The 17,018-nt window shown below is 33.2% G+C and overlaps 1 long non-coding RNA gene across 1 annotated transcript in view; it reads left to right on the top strand.

Annotated features, from left to right (window-relative positions):
- The window catches only part of LOC145292195 (uncharacterized), a 682,408-nt gene that overhangs the window by 452,670 nt on the left and 212,720 nt on the right, over positions 1 to 17,018 (top strand). The window contains exon 3 of the long non-coding RNA XR_013869562.1: positions 3,414 to 3,467. This is a non-coding gene — a long non-coding RNA (uncharacterized LOC145292195). The remainder of the gene's footprint in view (positions 1 to 3,413; positions 3,468 to 17,018) is intronic.

Genomic DNA, 17,018 nt, shown 5'->3' on the forward strand with positions numbered 1-17,018 from the left:
TTACTATAAAAACTAGCACTTAATATAAAAAACACAAAAAGAAACATTTTCGAATTTGATAGTGTTTTTTTATTTGCAATTATTGTATTTAATAAAATTCCCCACATGTGTGAAAAGACTTGCATTAGTTTCTCTAAATAAAAACAGCAGAAGCAATTTCGATGCCTCCGTCCAGTGTAATTGTGGCTAGGGTTAAGCAACTTCCAACCACACAATTCCTGAATCGACATTGCTTGAATCCATTGGCAAGAGAAGTGTTAAACGATTGTAAATAAGGCGAAGAATATGTACAGCACCTGAAAGTCCTAAATGGTCTCCATCTGGTACTGGACAGGCTCATCGTTGCTTAACCTCGGTGATCTGACGGAAACTGGTGTAGCCAACGTGATTATGCCGTATCAACAGAATAATAGAAGCGATTTGACGTGCCTTAATTCATCGTATCTAAATTTGTTGTGCTTAAATATCACAGGAATAAGGAATCGACAAGGACAGTTATGCAGTTTCGTACATTTGTCATGTATTGTTCTATCTTATATACAGTCATGATCATATTTATAGGCACGGTCAAATAAAAACTTCATTTTGTCTGAAAAATCCTACAGGATAGGGTTAAATCAAAGGAAATCACAAAGTATAATATATATTTTGAACTGCTCTTTCCAACTCAACAATCGGATTCCCAAAAAAAAAAAAAATAATAATAAAGAAATTACAAATGATATTTCAAAATTGTCTTGTTCAAATTTATTGGCACCGAAATTCTAATGATCGATTGGATCGTCTTTAGCCTTAATTACTTGCTGTAGTCGTTTATTATAGTTTTCCATTTACTTGTAGCATTCTTCAGCAGTAAATTTAGCCCATTCCTCCAGACAATAATCCTCTAACTGAGCGAGATTGTTAGGCTTCATCTCCATTTCCCTCAATTTGAAAATCCTCCACAAATTTTCAATGGGACTGAGGTCGGGGCTCTGGGATGGCCACTCTAAAACATTGATATTGCTGTCTTCAAGACATTTCTTAATCAGATTAGCCGAACGCTTTGGGTCATTATCTTGCGCGAAGCGCAAACGTCGACTTAGCGACAGTTCTCTAGCAGAGTCCTTCAGGTTTTCATTCAGGATTTTAACATAATCCTTCTTTTTTATGATGCCTATGACCTTAACAAGTCGTCCTGGTCCAGTGGCAGAAAAGCATCCCCAAAACATCAAACTGTCTCCGCAGTGCTTCACAGTTGGTATGGTGTTCTTAGGCAAGAAGGTTTCACCAGATTTCTTGTAATCAGAAGAAACACTATACTGGCCGATTAACTCAAATTTCCTTTCATCGAACCATATAACATGTTTCCAGAAGGCAGCATCTTTATCAATATGGCGCTTTGCGAACTCTAGCCTTGCTTTCAGATGCACAGGTTTCAATAAGGTAGTCTTCCTCGGGCGACATGCTTTCAAACCAGCTCTCTTCAAAACTCTACCAACTGTGTGTTGAAACACGTTCACTCCCGAGCTTCTCTCTTCCTCTACAATCTCCCCAGCAGTGATTCTTGGGTTTTGTTTGACACGTCGAACTATTTTTCACTCTGCTCTCGCGGACAGCAGACTTTTTCTCAGTTGTCCTTCCAAATTCATAAGGTGACCTTGTGATTTGAACTTCTTTTCAATTGCTCGAACGGTAGATTTTGCTAGGTTTAGCTTCTTAGCTCTTCCCTTTGTAATGACACGCTATCACACGCTTTCGCTGTGTTCCTTAGTCTTAAAAATAACTAGGATTCCTTGAATTAAATTAATTCAAATCAAACGCTGTCTAAAAATTATCTGAAAAAAAATTAAATTAACATTAAATAAGCATAGTTAGGCTACAAACAGGTAACGAAGCCATGTCAAACATGAAATTGATTGCAATTATACTGGTAATAGATGAAAATAATAATTATATTGGTAATAGATAAAAATAATAATTATACTGGTAATAGATGAAAATAATAATTATACTGGTAATAGATGAAAATAATAATTATACTGGTAATAGATGAAAATAATAATTATACTGGTAATAGATGAAAATAATAATTATACTGGTAATAGATGAAAATAATAATTATACTGGTAATAGATGAAAATAATAATTATACTGGTAATAGATGAAAATAATAATTATACTGGTAATAGATGAAAATAATAATTATACTGGTAATAGATGAAAATAATAATTATACTGGTAATAGATGAAAATAATAATTATACTGGTAATAGATGAAAATAATAATTATACTGGTAATAGATGAAAATAATAATTATACTGGTAATAGATGAAAATAATAATTATACTGGTAATAGATGAAAATAATAATTATACTGGTAATAGATGAAAATAATAATTATACTGGTAATAGATGAAAATAATAATTATACTGGTAATAGATGAAAATAATAATTATACTGGTAATAGATGAAAATAATAATTATACTGGTAATAGATGAAAATAATAATTATACTGGTAATAGATGAAAATAATAATTATACTGGTAATAGATGAAAATAATAATTATACTGGTAATAGATGAAAATAATAAGCGGTGCCAATAATTTTGAACACGGTAATTTAGAAATTTCGTTTGTACTTTCTTTAGTATTCAATTTTTTTGAAATCCAATGGTTGCATCGGAAAGAGCAGTTCAAAATATATATGATACTACATAATAACCTTCGATTCTGATATTTTTATGAGATTTTATTAACAAAATATGATTTTTATTGGACCGTGCCAATAAATATGATCATGACTGTAAATAGTAAAACCGACCCAGAATGTAATTTATAATGATTTTACCTGTTTTGCCAGAAATTATTCTGTAAAAACAATTTATTGTGCTTTTATTTGGATTGTCTATATAACGACATTTAAAAGCTTTAGTATAATGTAATGCTAAACATGTACAGTAGCGTCCAAAACTAAGGGACAACATTTTAAAACCTACTATTTGTTAAAAGCAAAAAGCTGAAATTTTGACAACTGGTAGACGTTATCATCCATAATAACATACTAAAATTTGAATCATTTGCAAAGGATAGAAAAAGAAGTATGACAATTATTTAAATAGCTTTGGACGCTACCGTATAATTATGAAACAAATGTTAGTGTTATTGAAAAAGGCCTTTGGAATGTGTGTAATTTTTCCGAGTTGGCTGACAGTGAATACGAATGCAATAAATGTGCTTAGATTCAAATACAATTAAACTTATTTCATAGATTATATTACTCTGATTACAATATTGAATATACCATTAATTTGAATGTCCTTATTACAAATATTCTTTATTTTACTTGTAAAGTTAATGTATGTCAGTGCAAGCGTTTTAACATTTTACATTACATTGAAATATACATGTCTGTTTTTGTTGGTTTACAGCTACAAAACCAGAAGACAATACGGATAAATGGATACATACATTCACCCAGACAGGTACGTTCCTATTAATCTATATGAAATATTTGTATTTTCTAATATATTTATATTTTTAATATTTTAGGTATTTATTAATGTTTGAACGAGGACAAATCACTCTTTTTGTGGCTTTGAACTTTAACAAGTATTTATTATGTAGTGTAGCTTGATTGCCATGAATAGATTTCAATAACTTACCACACATCGCGTTTGAATTAAATACTGAAAATCGATAATAGAACGTCATATATTCTTATAGCAATTCATTTGGATACATGAAATCTTAATATCATATATATATATATATATATATATATATATATATATATATATATATATACTAGCTGTTCAGACAGAATTTGCTCGGGCCCTATTTAGTGTTCCTAACTCATGTGCATATATATATATATATATATATATATATATATATATATATATATAAAGCTGAATGTGTGTGTGTGTGTGTGTGTGTGTGGTCACGAATAGGCTCCTATATGGTTGACTATTTAAAAAAAACTGATTACATATAATTATAAAAGATGTATCGAGACACAGGAATAGGTATGTTTGATCCTGCAGAACGGTAGTTCATTAATATTGTGGGGTCTGCGTTCGCACCTGGTCTGCAAAGTATGGAAATAAAAAAATTAAAAATTAAAAAAAAAACGTGTACAAGTGTTTTTGATATAGATATACATAAGAATACTTTGATAAGTATGTTTTAACTTAAATAGGGATAATATAATAAAATTGTGGGGTCTGCGTTCGCGCCTGGCTTTCATGGAATGGAAATAGGCACAAACTTTAATAAAGACCTTTCGTATCTATCTGGGTAAGTATACTTTGATAATTATGTTTCAGTTTGAATGAATATGGTATAATAAAATTATGGCGTGTTCGTTCGCACCTGACATCCAGAGAATGGAAATATGTCACAAAGTTTAAGAAGGTTTTTTTAATATAGATCCACAGAATATTGTGATAAGTGTTTCAGTGTAAACAGGTATGGTATAATAAATTATGGGGTTTATCAATTTTATTTTTACTTTCATCATATTTTGCTTTTGTTTTGTATACCCCCAAATTCGAAGCTATCTCTTTAGAACCCTTCTTTTTCATAACCTATCATACTTTCATAAATCAGAGTCCATTTTCTGTAGGCTATTTTTGAACCCAGTCAACGACGGGTACTATATATATATATATATATATATATATATATATATATATATATATATATATATATATATTAAAAAGTTTGACTCATGTCATGTAATCTACATCTAAATTATCAAGTGTTTACACCCAAAATTGGCGGAGGTGTTTGGTTGAGTCTACAAAAGTCAACTCTTTCAACTTTGACTTCTTGTCAGCAAAATGTTCGCCCCATAACTAATTAAAACGCTTGCTGCATGTCTGAATACCCTTTATATAATATTTGAAATATTTAAACCCAAAATTGGTTTAATAGTTTTCTAGAGATCTTTATTACTTTGATTCCTCGGCAGCCAATTGTTCAGCCAAAACCAGTTAGAAAGCATGCCATAAAACTGAATACACTTTTTGTAAAATTTCACATGTTTACCCTAAAAAATGGGCTGAGTAATTTTGTAGAGATCACAGAGGTTATTTTTTAAAACTTTTACCTCAATTTTGACCCCTTAACATTTATTGTTTTGGGCTGAAATCAAATTAAGAAGTTTTATCCGTGTTCAAGAAACGTAAATCCAAAATCTCAAGTTGTCTACCCAATATTGGCGGAGGAGTTTGGTAGAGTTTTACAAGGCCACATCGTGTAACTTTGTCTAATTGGCCGCCAAATTTCTGGTCGAAAACCGATTAAAAAGATTTTCACAAATCTCAATACCCCTTATGTCAAATCTCGAGTGTGTAGACTGAAATGCACACATACAGATATACACACACACACACACACACAGACAATAGTAGGCATAAATAGCATTGAGGTGCAGGATATAATTTTTTGCAGGCGAATATCGGATTTGATACAATTGGTTAAATATTCATGCGATTCAATCTAGTGCCAATAGTGAAAAGATTAGTATCTGGAATCGTAGGGTTTGAATAAATCAGATAAAAATAAATGTTCATCAAACATACAAACGCGTTTCGTAAATAGACAACGAGATAATCGACGCTTTAATTGTATTTATAACAAAACACAGCTTTTCGTGGATCCAATTTAACAAGAAATCAGATGATAGCAAAAATAATAAAATCGAAGCGCTTGATTTTGAGGAAATACTATTTTTAAAGGTCAATTCATATCCGAAACAGTGAGTGTAGATTTCTGAATATATAATTTTTTTATTATTTTCTGGTATGCGCTGTGTAGTCTTTCTGGTAATACTATCCACACACACACACACACACACACATATATATATATATATATATATGTATATATATATATATATATATATATTTGCTTGAGGTAGTTGCCTGTTTAGCCGCACTGATGAGATGTGAAACAGCAGAACAGTAGTGTATGTGGATGACTATAATGCTCCTCATCTTGAGTTGAGCATATTGAGAAGTGATATACGAATTACCATTATGCTCTTTGTGTAAACAAATCGAACATAGCTATTTCGGACGATGTCAAAACATCGTTAAACTCACGACTTGCTCAGCAGCCGCCGATAGCATAATGACTAGAAGCCTTGACTGTCGTACAGACGGTCGGGTTTCAATCCTGGCTTGAGGTAGTTGCCTGTCTAGCCGCACTGATAAGCTGTGAAACAGCGAAACAGTACTTTATGTCGATGACTATATATATATATATATATATATATATATATATATATATATATATATATATACATACGGGGAGAATGTGTTTGTATGTTTTATACTTTGCTTTATTTATACAACAATTCTTTCTATATATGAGTATTCATATTTCAGTTGTCAGGCAATAGTCTACAATAACAGTTAAGACTATTAAAACATATGAAAGATGTAGCCAATAATTCTTTTCATAAATAATGACGCTTGACAATAATAATGTAACAAAAGTATAGCTCTACTTTTTATTGAGCAATATTTTACAAACACTGAGGATTAAGTGAATAAACAACTAGGAAAGAACAGCAAATATGAGTAAAAAGATATACGTATGTATTTTGTCTCTATATATAAACATGTATCTCTGTATTTTATTTAACTTTTTGCGATTGTAATGACATATAAAATAACATTGTCATAGTACATATATAAATAACATGAAGTTATCTATTAGATAGCTCAATAGTGCTATAAATATGTTTCGTAAAATACCTCGTTAAATGTAATGGGCACACAAGTATGAACGGATTTTCAAAATATTGAACTTAGTAATGCTTTGCGTACATTATTTTAATTCTTGTATCTTAGCATACAAGTATATAATAGTTCATCAATTATAATTTTCTACAACTTGTCAGCGCGTGAGAAAAAACAGTTTGTCAAGAGTTTAAAACCCCATAAATCAGGAACTTTTTATCAACACTACTGGTATTCATTTTTTATACGAAACTCACAGACACACATACATGCATATATATATATATATATATATATATATATATATATATGTATATGTAAGTTGAACTTTACAATCAAAATTTATTGTTCGACTGAATATTCCAAAAACAATTTATAAAGTCCATATTCCGCGGAGTTTCAAAGAATGCTATTCTTGATATTCTTCTCACCAGAGGACCTAAAGAAATCAGCAAATTATATTTGTAGCAATGATAGAATTTGCTAGATAAAGCATTAAGTGAGACCGCAATTTATTGTAATTATAAATTGCCAAATAAAAAAAAGAAATGGAAAAATGTTGGATATATAAAAAAAGTATACAAAAAAAACCGTGGATAATATTTAAGCTTGAATCAAAATCCCCTCAAGTTGATTCGAAATGCAAAATAGTTCTTTAGAGAGAATGGAGTCCAAAATAAGTCCAGCGTCACGATACATATAATCCGATTGGAAAGCCTTCAAAACAGCTGAAATAATGAAAACTGTTTTTTTTCCGGACAGTGCAGTAGCCCAGAGAGAATATATATATATATATATATATATATATATATATATATATATATATATATATAGGGGCATCACCACTTATCAAGGCCAAAAGGCCACTCGTGGATAAGGGTTAAAGAGTGTGCAGTAGAAATTGGACAATATAGTAATCGTTAGTAATGGAAATTCGGTAAATTTGTTAACAAGTGGAACGGCTCAAGAACTTGTTTGCGTTAGACTTGAAAACAACAATATTTTAGTCAGCTGGAAAGCAGAAAAATGGAAGACAATTCCATAAGCGTGCCGTTCTAAGAAAGAAGCTTTGTTCATGGAATCTACGTTTAGGTTTAGGAACAAATAACGAGTGGGGGAATTATTAATAGTGTTTTCAGCTAGACAAGTGTTTCTTGTGAAAGTTTGGCGAGGGTGGGCATAGACTCAAGCTAGGTCGAACATTTTATGAAAATATCGATACAGCAGAGACAAACTCGCAACATCTCTTCTGTCAGACAGAGGTTGCAGGGAAGAGAAAAGGACATCTCCTAGGAGGCTACGAAGGAAAAGTCCTTTCTAGCAGCTCCTGCCCAGCTATGACAACAGTATTCCATCCTTGGGCGTACCTGGCTCTTATATAAATAGAGAATTGCATCAGCAGTGAGATATCTACTGGATCGATAGAAGGATCCCACCATTTTCCCAGCGGCATTGGCAATAGATTTAATGTATATGTTCCATTTAAGAGCAGGGGTAAAGGTCAAGCCCAGAAGCTTGTAAAAACTTGAGGCCTCCTCAAGACGAGAGCCATTCATTTCAATTGATGCCAGATAGGGATCAGAACGTTGATGATGTAAAGAGAGAAGCTTGGTTTTAGATGCATTAAAAGTAACCAGCCACTCTTTTCTCCATTGTACCACGTGCTCAAGATCAGAGGAGAGAGAATCGGAGAGAACTTGGTCGTTTACTGTCATAGATGTGCTACCATAGATGCTAGTGTCATCAGCATAAATGTCTACAAATGATGTGATGTGGAAGATCATTAATGTAGATCAGGAAAAGAGTTGATGGAGGATGGACCCCTGAGGGACTCCAGCATTAATACTAAGAGCTTCTGATTTTTCCCATCAACTACTACTCTTATGAACCTGCCAGAAAGAAATGACTTAATAATTAAGAAGACATTTCCAGCTATACCGCAGCTAGAGATTTTGTTAAGTAAACCTTCATACAATACCCTATCGAAAGCCTTAGATATGTCAAGAGCAATTGCCCTAGAAATGTAGCCTCCGTCGAGTGATTCGCTAATCCTATGAGATATAACTGTAAGCACATCTGCTGTAGATCTAGCAGAACGGAAATCATATTGTATGTCACTAAGAAGGTTATTGTTGATGAGATGTTTGATTACTTCTCTATTTAACACAGATTCCAGCAATTTACTCATGACGCACAGGAGACTTATTGGCCTGTACTGAGAGGGGGATGAACGATCACCTGAATTCTTAAATACAGGGCATACTGATTTCTCCTTAAGACAACGTTTAAAGAATTTGGTAAGTATGGGCGCTAGTTCTGGTTGAGTGTTTTGAGTACTATAATTGGAATACCGTCAGGGCCGGTTGCTTTACTGGAATAAAGGTTTTTAATTAGCTTGGCAACATCACGTACAGATATATGTATATCACATAGCGTGTTTTCTGACACAGGAGGATATATATATGTATATATATATATATATATATATATATATATATATATATATATATTAAATATCACAATACTCTATCTGCATTTTAAATTAAGACACACTTTCCCTACTTTAATTCCTCAGATTCTGTAATAGTAGATAGTCGGCATTTATTTTCTTTCTATGGTGCGTGCTTTATCTTTTCCGACTTCCGTTGATTACAGGCTAAACAACTAACTTCGCAGCTAGTTTTAATAATTCAACTCATATTACCTCATTGATTAAGTTTTCAAAATTATTAATAACTAATTCTTTCACCATGGGTGTTATTATTTTCAATTTAAACCAATCTCTTTACAAACTGATGAAGGTGTGTTGTGAAGAGTCACAATTGATGAACTATTAGATATGTATATACGACTGCATAGACTGCTGAGACAATTGTTCGTAAAGAATTACTTATAAAAGTCCAACAAATGAGTAAATACCTGTGCGCCTTTAAATGTGGTATATGTAAATATATTGTCATGCAAAATTATACACACACACATACACACACATATATATATATATATATATGTGTGTGTGTGTGTGTGTGTATAATTTTGCATGAGCATCTATCTGTCGCTACACATTCTCGAGTATATTTCGGTCAGCCAATTCCATGTCACTAGAGATCTCTTTAGGATATATTGCTGATACAATAGTAGAGTCCATGACTCTACTCGGTATTCACAATTGTATAAGTATTATCGTGTGTAGCGATCTCAATTACTTCTAACTGGCTGTCCGAAACATATCCATGAATGTGTAGCAATGTGTACATGCTTATGTAAAATTAAAAGTATATATTGCCCTACTTTGGCATTGAGCACGCTTGCATTAACCTCAGTAAAACTTTATTGGTTGCTTCACCTCCAGAAAATATAAAACTGGAATCACACACACACACACACACATATATATATATATATATATATATATATATATATATATATATATATATGCTTCTGTGTGTGTCGATAGTCGTGTGGGTGTAGTTCTTGGCATTCTTTATCAGATTTTTTAGCTTCATTTTCTTGTTGTACATTTTACGTAACCAAGCTTCATTCTTGTTCGTCTCACGTTTTGACTATTTTACTCGCGCACGCACTTCCGCGTTTTCTGTAGTGTTTCCCTACCTTACGACCCCCCTTACTTTTCATTAGCGTTCATTTTCTTCTCCGTCGACGGCCAAACCTTTAAAGCCACGCTACCAATCCCAATTCAAATGATAAACTTCGCTTTCATTGACAAAACGCGCACCGAGGGAAAACGTCAGAGATTCTCTTTTAACAATCTTTCAATTTTTTTTTCATTCTTCTTCTCTTTTGCTGATTGGCTCAATTTATCCGGTAGCCTGCCCGAAAGCAAATGTCCTTTCCAAATACGCAATTCCCTTTGCTTTTAACTTCTAATGATTGATGGATTCAACTTTGACCGAAAGAACTCAGCCGACGTCAAACTCTAACGACAAAAATACACGGACCTGTCAACTACTTACCAAGGTGATTTTTTGTGCCTTGCCATTTTACTTTTTTTTATCCTGAACTTAATTTAAATTATATTTCAATTATTGAGGTTATTCGGACTACTGTTCTCATATACAGTATTTTTAAACACTTCGACCGATGTAGCTTCCGAACTTCTTCAGTTGTATTTTGTCGAACAATATATTTAGTTAATAATTAAGTCACTCGAGTCAGTTTATATGTTGATTAAGAATGTTTGAATTTGAAAATTAATTCATTTTCCAGTTTGTCATGTCTAAGTTTCAAAATAATTTGGTCATTAAAGTAGGCTACTTATTTGTCGATAAGTCCGTCTCTCTGCCACACTTTTCATTCTGCCACACTTTTCATTCTGCCACACTTTTCATTCTTTAACGTACAAATAAAATGGGGGCATCTGTTGCGAGTATCAGAGCAAATTAATTATATTGCTTACAAAAATAATTAACATCCTTTGAAAACTTGTAAATGCATTGAGAGTTCAAAGAATCAGTGAGAGTTCGATATTAAAGAAGGCAGTTTACCTGTAAACAGTATGTATATGCTGTTGCTATGTCATCGTATGTGTCTCATGTCATCCGTGCCCAACTTGAAGTGATATTCGGATCCAAACCAAGCCATCCCTGCTCAACCAAAGTAATTTTCGGATCTAAAATGTTTAAACATGAAGTAAAGTGAACACTTCAGTTGTTTCTGAAACACAATATGAAAGAGTAGGAAACGAATTGTTTGTGGTTTGTTACTAAGTGCGAGATTTGAAAAAACAAGGCCGATAGCCATTAGTCTCGTGCTCTCGTGTAATGAATGAATGCATGAATGTAGGATTGACATGAAATTCTTAAGGATACACTAAAATGACCGAAAAATGGGCTGAAATAACTTAAATAAATAAAAAGTAAATGACTTGGAATGACTTTAATAAACTTAAGTATGAATTGAATGAGCTTAAGAATGAATTGAATGCTTAATAAATAACTGGAATCCTTCAAAAACCACTTGAATGATTTGGAGAATGACTTTAATAGCTTTGAGACTGACTGGTTGTAAACTGGGTGATCATTTTACATTAAATTAATACAGAAAAGTGATCCCCCACTTTTTATCACAAAAATTATTTGATTTAGTGAATTTGAAACGTTATTTTCGTATTCAGGAACCCCCAAAACCAATAAATATTGGTATAATAAACATAAGAAATAAAATAAAATACGGAACGACCGACCGACTGAGTGACTTATAGAGTTGCTTGCATACGACTATAAAAAACTATGCTGTTGTATGCATTTAAAAAAAACACTATTCTCTGTCGGACGGTTGGTCCGTAACACATTTACTTATTAGTTACAAACGTGCAGCATCGGTTCAGAACAGATACTACACTTTAATCTTAGCCATGTGGCCAAGGAAAAGTTACATTCTGGACAAGTTTCAGAAAAGTCTAATGAATAGGTCAAAATTTATGGGGCAAAAAGTGTCATTTTTTTTTCAATTTTAGTACATTTTTGACCCCTTATGAGCCACTTGGAATGCCAAATACCAGTGGCAATGGACAAACAGTGCAGTTTCACACCTTAACGTATGTATATTTACATTCAGCAACATGGGAAACCACTATATAGACATACATATCAAGTTTTTTGTTGAGAAATATGAGAAATGCTTCAGAAGAAAGGGCGTTTTCAGCTCTAAAAGTTCCCGGGGCATGCAAACCAGACCGTTGCCAGGGTCATCTATACTGAATTTATATTAAGAACAATACCCTCCATATTTAGGGCAAGTTTCAGAAAAATCTAATGGATGGATCAAATGTTACGGGGTAAAAAGTGTCATTTTTGGCCATTTTGGGGCAGTTTTGACCTCTTTTGAGCCCCTGTAGGCGAAATGGATTTTTCCACAAAAAAACATTCTTTACTATGCACATTTATATATTAAAATATAATTTGTGACAAAATTTCAGGAAAAACTAATCGACGTTTATCCGTCAATTGTCCGGAATAACGGACAGACAAACCTACCAAAAACATAGGTCTCTCTCCGATAAATCGGGGGACCAAAATGTTATTCCATACCCCTTGCTTAAAAAACAAGCCGTACATGCATGGTGCCCCTCTGTACGAAATATAGTTGTTTTTAAATTGGTGCTGCATGGAAGTCCCAAAAATGTGTGTTTTCTAGCACTAAAAGTACCCAGGGGACGCTAACCAGAATATTACCAGGGTCATCCATACTGAATTTATATTAAGAACAATGGCCTCCACATTTTGGACAAGTTTAAGAAAAATCAAATAGATAGGTAAAAATTTATGGGGCAAAAAGTGTAATTGTTTACAATTTTGTACATTTTTGACCCCTAATGAGCAACTTTAAATGCCGAATACCAGTGACAATTGACAAACAATGCAGTTTCACTCCTTAAAACATGTATATTTACATTCAGCGACATTGGAAACAACCATATATACATACCAAGTTTTTGTTGAGAAATATGAGAAACGCACCAGAAGAAAGAGCGTTTTCAGAACAAAAAATCACCGGGGAACACAAACAATACTGTTGCCATGGTCACCCATACTGAATTTATATTAAGAACAATGCCCTCCACATTTTGGGCAAGTCTCAGAAAAATCTAATGGAGTGATCAAATGTTACGGGACAAAAAGTGTCATTTTTGGCCATTTTTGACCCCTTTTGAGCCCCTGCAGGCAAAACAGGATTTTTCGTAAAAAAAATAAAATAAAATAAATATTTTTTTTACTATGCACATTTATATATTAAAATATAATTTGTGACAAAATTTCAGGAAAATCGTTGCAGTTCCTTTGCGTTAGCACAATAGCCTTTTTACGTTGATTTTTATCATAATGATTCTTGAATGTATTAAGAATTTGAGTGAAAATCGAATACATTCTTGTTACCAGTGGAGGTCTGAACAGTGTTTTTCTTCGTCTGTTTTATTATTTCAGTTACAGAAATCCGTTGGTGTCATAGCAAACACTGTTGCTACTACCACGTTTATTACCTATCCTGCTATTCCCACATCAACTGTTTACAATTCAACTCTTACTAATAACAGACTATGGCATTCCTGACAATAAGAATGACAATAAGCATCTCGAGACTAAATAAAAAAAACCTACATCAAAGAGAAAAACGAATAGGAAGAGTAATACACAAAGAAAGGAGCATTATATATTGCATAAACTTTGACGAAACGGGTCACGAGTAGTCTAGGAAAATTATTAAATTCTTATTGATTTAAAATTCTCATAAATCTACAAGCCGTTCTCTGTGAATTTAAAATTCATTGATTTCTTTCAGCCTATAATTTTTACTGGTGAAACGTACTGTTATTTATTCGCCTTTTTTGTTTGAAGAGTTATGGAAGCCAATTTGTTCGTAATTTCCCAAGAAGATTTCATCTGAGAATTTTTCAATCTCACTGTTTTGATAACGTTTCACACTGAACAGCGAATAAATATGTTCCGTGTAGACGTTGCCAACATATTACTTCTGCCAAAGGAGACAAATATCAAACTACTGAGAGGATGTGTTGCTTTTTTATGAATTCAGGTAACATTTTTGTGAGAGAAAATAATGGAAGTAATAGATATTTATTGTAATGCAACTTGTCGCAAAAGAGATTACGAAACTAATGTTGTTATTAGAACCTTCATTGTTTTCAATGGTTGGGAGAATAATAGAATGGCGGATTTTAAGTGTTAACTTCAATCGAGAATAACAAAGATATGTATACGGTGAATATTTTTTAAAGTAATTATACTTGAACTAGCTGAAGTACTCAGTTACGCTGGGGCAGTTAATCTAATCCAATTTTCTGTATTAACTTGCGTCTCCCCATGGCTATAGGCGCATTCATACGGCACGTTTGTTGGGGCAAATTTAATAGCTATGGAACAGAAATCTTACTGATTCATGGAAAGTTTTATTTTATGCTTCACAAAACTGAGGCAATGAAAGGCATCCTCTCACACACACATTAAAATATTGTTTGTTTTTTTACATAAAACAGTTTTAAAATTATAGATTTGTTTTATTTCTGTAAGACATGGTTTTAAATGGATGTTTGAGATTCGAATTCTACTAGTATTTTTGTTACTATAAGTTTTCTTACTATCTCCCTTCGTATGAGTCCGTATCTTTCAAGAAAAATGAAATGTACGTAAGGGTACGATTTATTAAATTTACTTGCGGACTGCTATCCTTATCTTAGTAGTAGTAGTAGTAGTAGTAGTAGTAGTAGTTTGTTTGTTTGTTTGTTTTTGTTTTGTTTTTTTACCTGGCCTTGTTGATGTGATTAACCGCGATGGAATAATAATACTGAGCCTTGTAACTACTGGCTTCCGTAGTTGTTGTCCACCACGTTTTGGCTAAGTAAACCTCTAGCCTGTTTTGATGTAGAATTGAAACCGCTATTATCAGATAATGCTCTCTTGAAACTGTACAGAAGGCGCAGTGAATAGACGCGCTGAACTTTTTGCTTATAGATCAAAGTTTTTCGATCTTATCTGGTCTTTCATTATCGGGTCCGTACCGAATCGTATTATACATTATTTAAATATTGAAATCCTTTGAAATGTGTGATATGTTTATTTATTTATTTGCTGACTTATTTTCATTGTCATAGTTGTTGTTGAACCATTTTATTTTAAATAAAAATAAATAAACGAACAAAAATTGGATATAATGCGAAGGGTATGAGTTTCAAAATGTCTACTAGGATTTTTTGTATTCCACACCTCTTTCCTTATGCTGTCGACATTCCCTAGTAATTAAGTCCCCATAGAATTTAATTATTCGCCTTATTTTTTCAGTCGTAATCTGGGTGCATGTGGGGCTACCAATTCCGTTCTTCTAAGCCATTATTATTTTATTATCTATTACATCTTTATTCGCGTATTATGTTTCGATGCACATTATACGTTCGATAAATGATTATATTTTTCGCGATTAGATGGCTGTGTAATTTTTTTCCATTTTAACCCCTCAACAAGGCACAATGCCAGTTTGATGTAGGGAGATACTATTGAGGACATACTTTTAAGGGCTGCTACGCAGGGAGTTTAGCAGCAAGATTTCTGTTCACATTATACTTGAACCTCTGCATGTCAGCACAGTTGGGAATGCAGGGACCCGGAAATGCGTTTCAAATCTGGCAGAAGAGAATAAACTATTAGAGCAGAAAGCCTACTTACATCTAGGGATATCTACTGTGTATGGGGTGGGATTTTGCTGATTGTCATATTTGTCGGGAGTATTTACGTCAAAAAGGTACAAAGGATTTTAGTTCGTCAAAGCAATACCATTAAAATACTTGTAGAACAGGCTGCGGGATGCACACTTTCGTCGATGAGGCAGAGGCTGAAGCCTAGATGACAGTCCAGGACCTATGAGATTGGCGGCTCTCTTTTGAACCCTGTCTATGAGCCAGAGACTAATAGCAGATACACCAGCCCAAATGTGACAACGATACTCCATACATATGCGAAGATTGGCCTTGATGAGGTAAGTAACTTTCTAGCACGGACGAGAGAGCCCGCCTTTCTCGCAGCAGCCCTGGCAATGCTTTCGATGTATCTGTTCCAACTTATGTTCCCTGTGACCTGTAAGCCGAGTAGGTCGAATGAAGTACTTTCAGGAAATGTATCTTTAGCTATAGCTATTAGTGGTTGAGAAGATTTCTTGTAATCATTGAAGGAAACAAGCTTAATCTTGACAGCATTGAATGCGACCATCTATTTTTCTCTCCTATTCCACTACACATTCGAGGTCTTCCTCTAGCGTTTCTGTCATTTCCTTAGATATGTGTTCCTTTGTTTTCCTCTCGTGCATGTTATAGAGAGTGGTGTCATCAGCAAATATACCCATCCCAGATAAATTTTATCAAGGAGGTAATTTATGAATATTAGGAATAATAAAGGTCCAAGCATAGACCCTTGAGGTAGACCCGCATTTATATCATATTGTTTAGATTCTTCTCTTATTAAAGAAGGATTTAATTATATTAAGTATTCGTCCAGTAGTACCGTATCATCTAATTTCCCTGAGAAGACCATAGTGTCAAACCCTGTCAAAAGCCTTAGATTTATCTAGGGTTACCGCTCTACCTTCGTCTGCTTTGACCAATGTATGGTATATACGTCCAGAGATTACAGTTAGGGTATCTGCAGTAGAACGGGCTTGCTTAAATCAGTAGTAGTAGTAGTAGTAGTAATATTATTATTATTATTATTATTATTATTATTATTATTATTATTATTATTATTATTATTATAAGAAGAAGAA

The sequence above is a fragment of the Euprymna scolopes genome, chromosome 13, assembly GCF_053919585.1.
Source record: "Euprymna scolopes isolate OS-2025 chromosome 13, ASM5391958v1, whole genome shotgun sequence".
Classification (NCBI taxonomy): Eukaryota; Metazoa; Mollusca; class Cephalopoda; order Sepiida; family Sepiolidae; genus Euprymna; species Euprymna scolopes.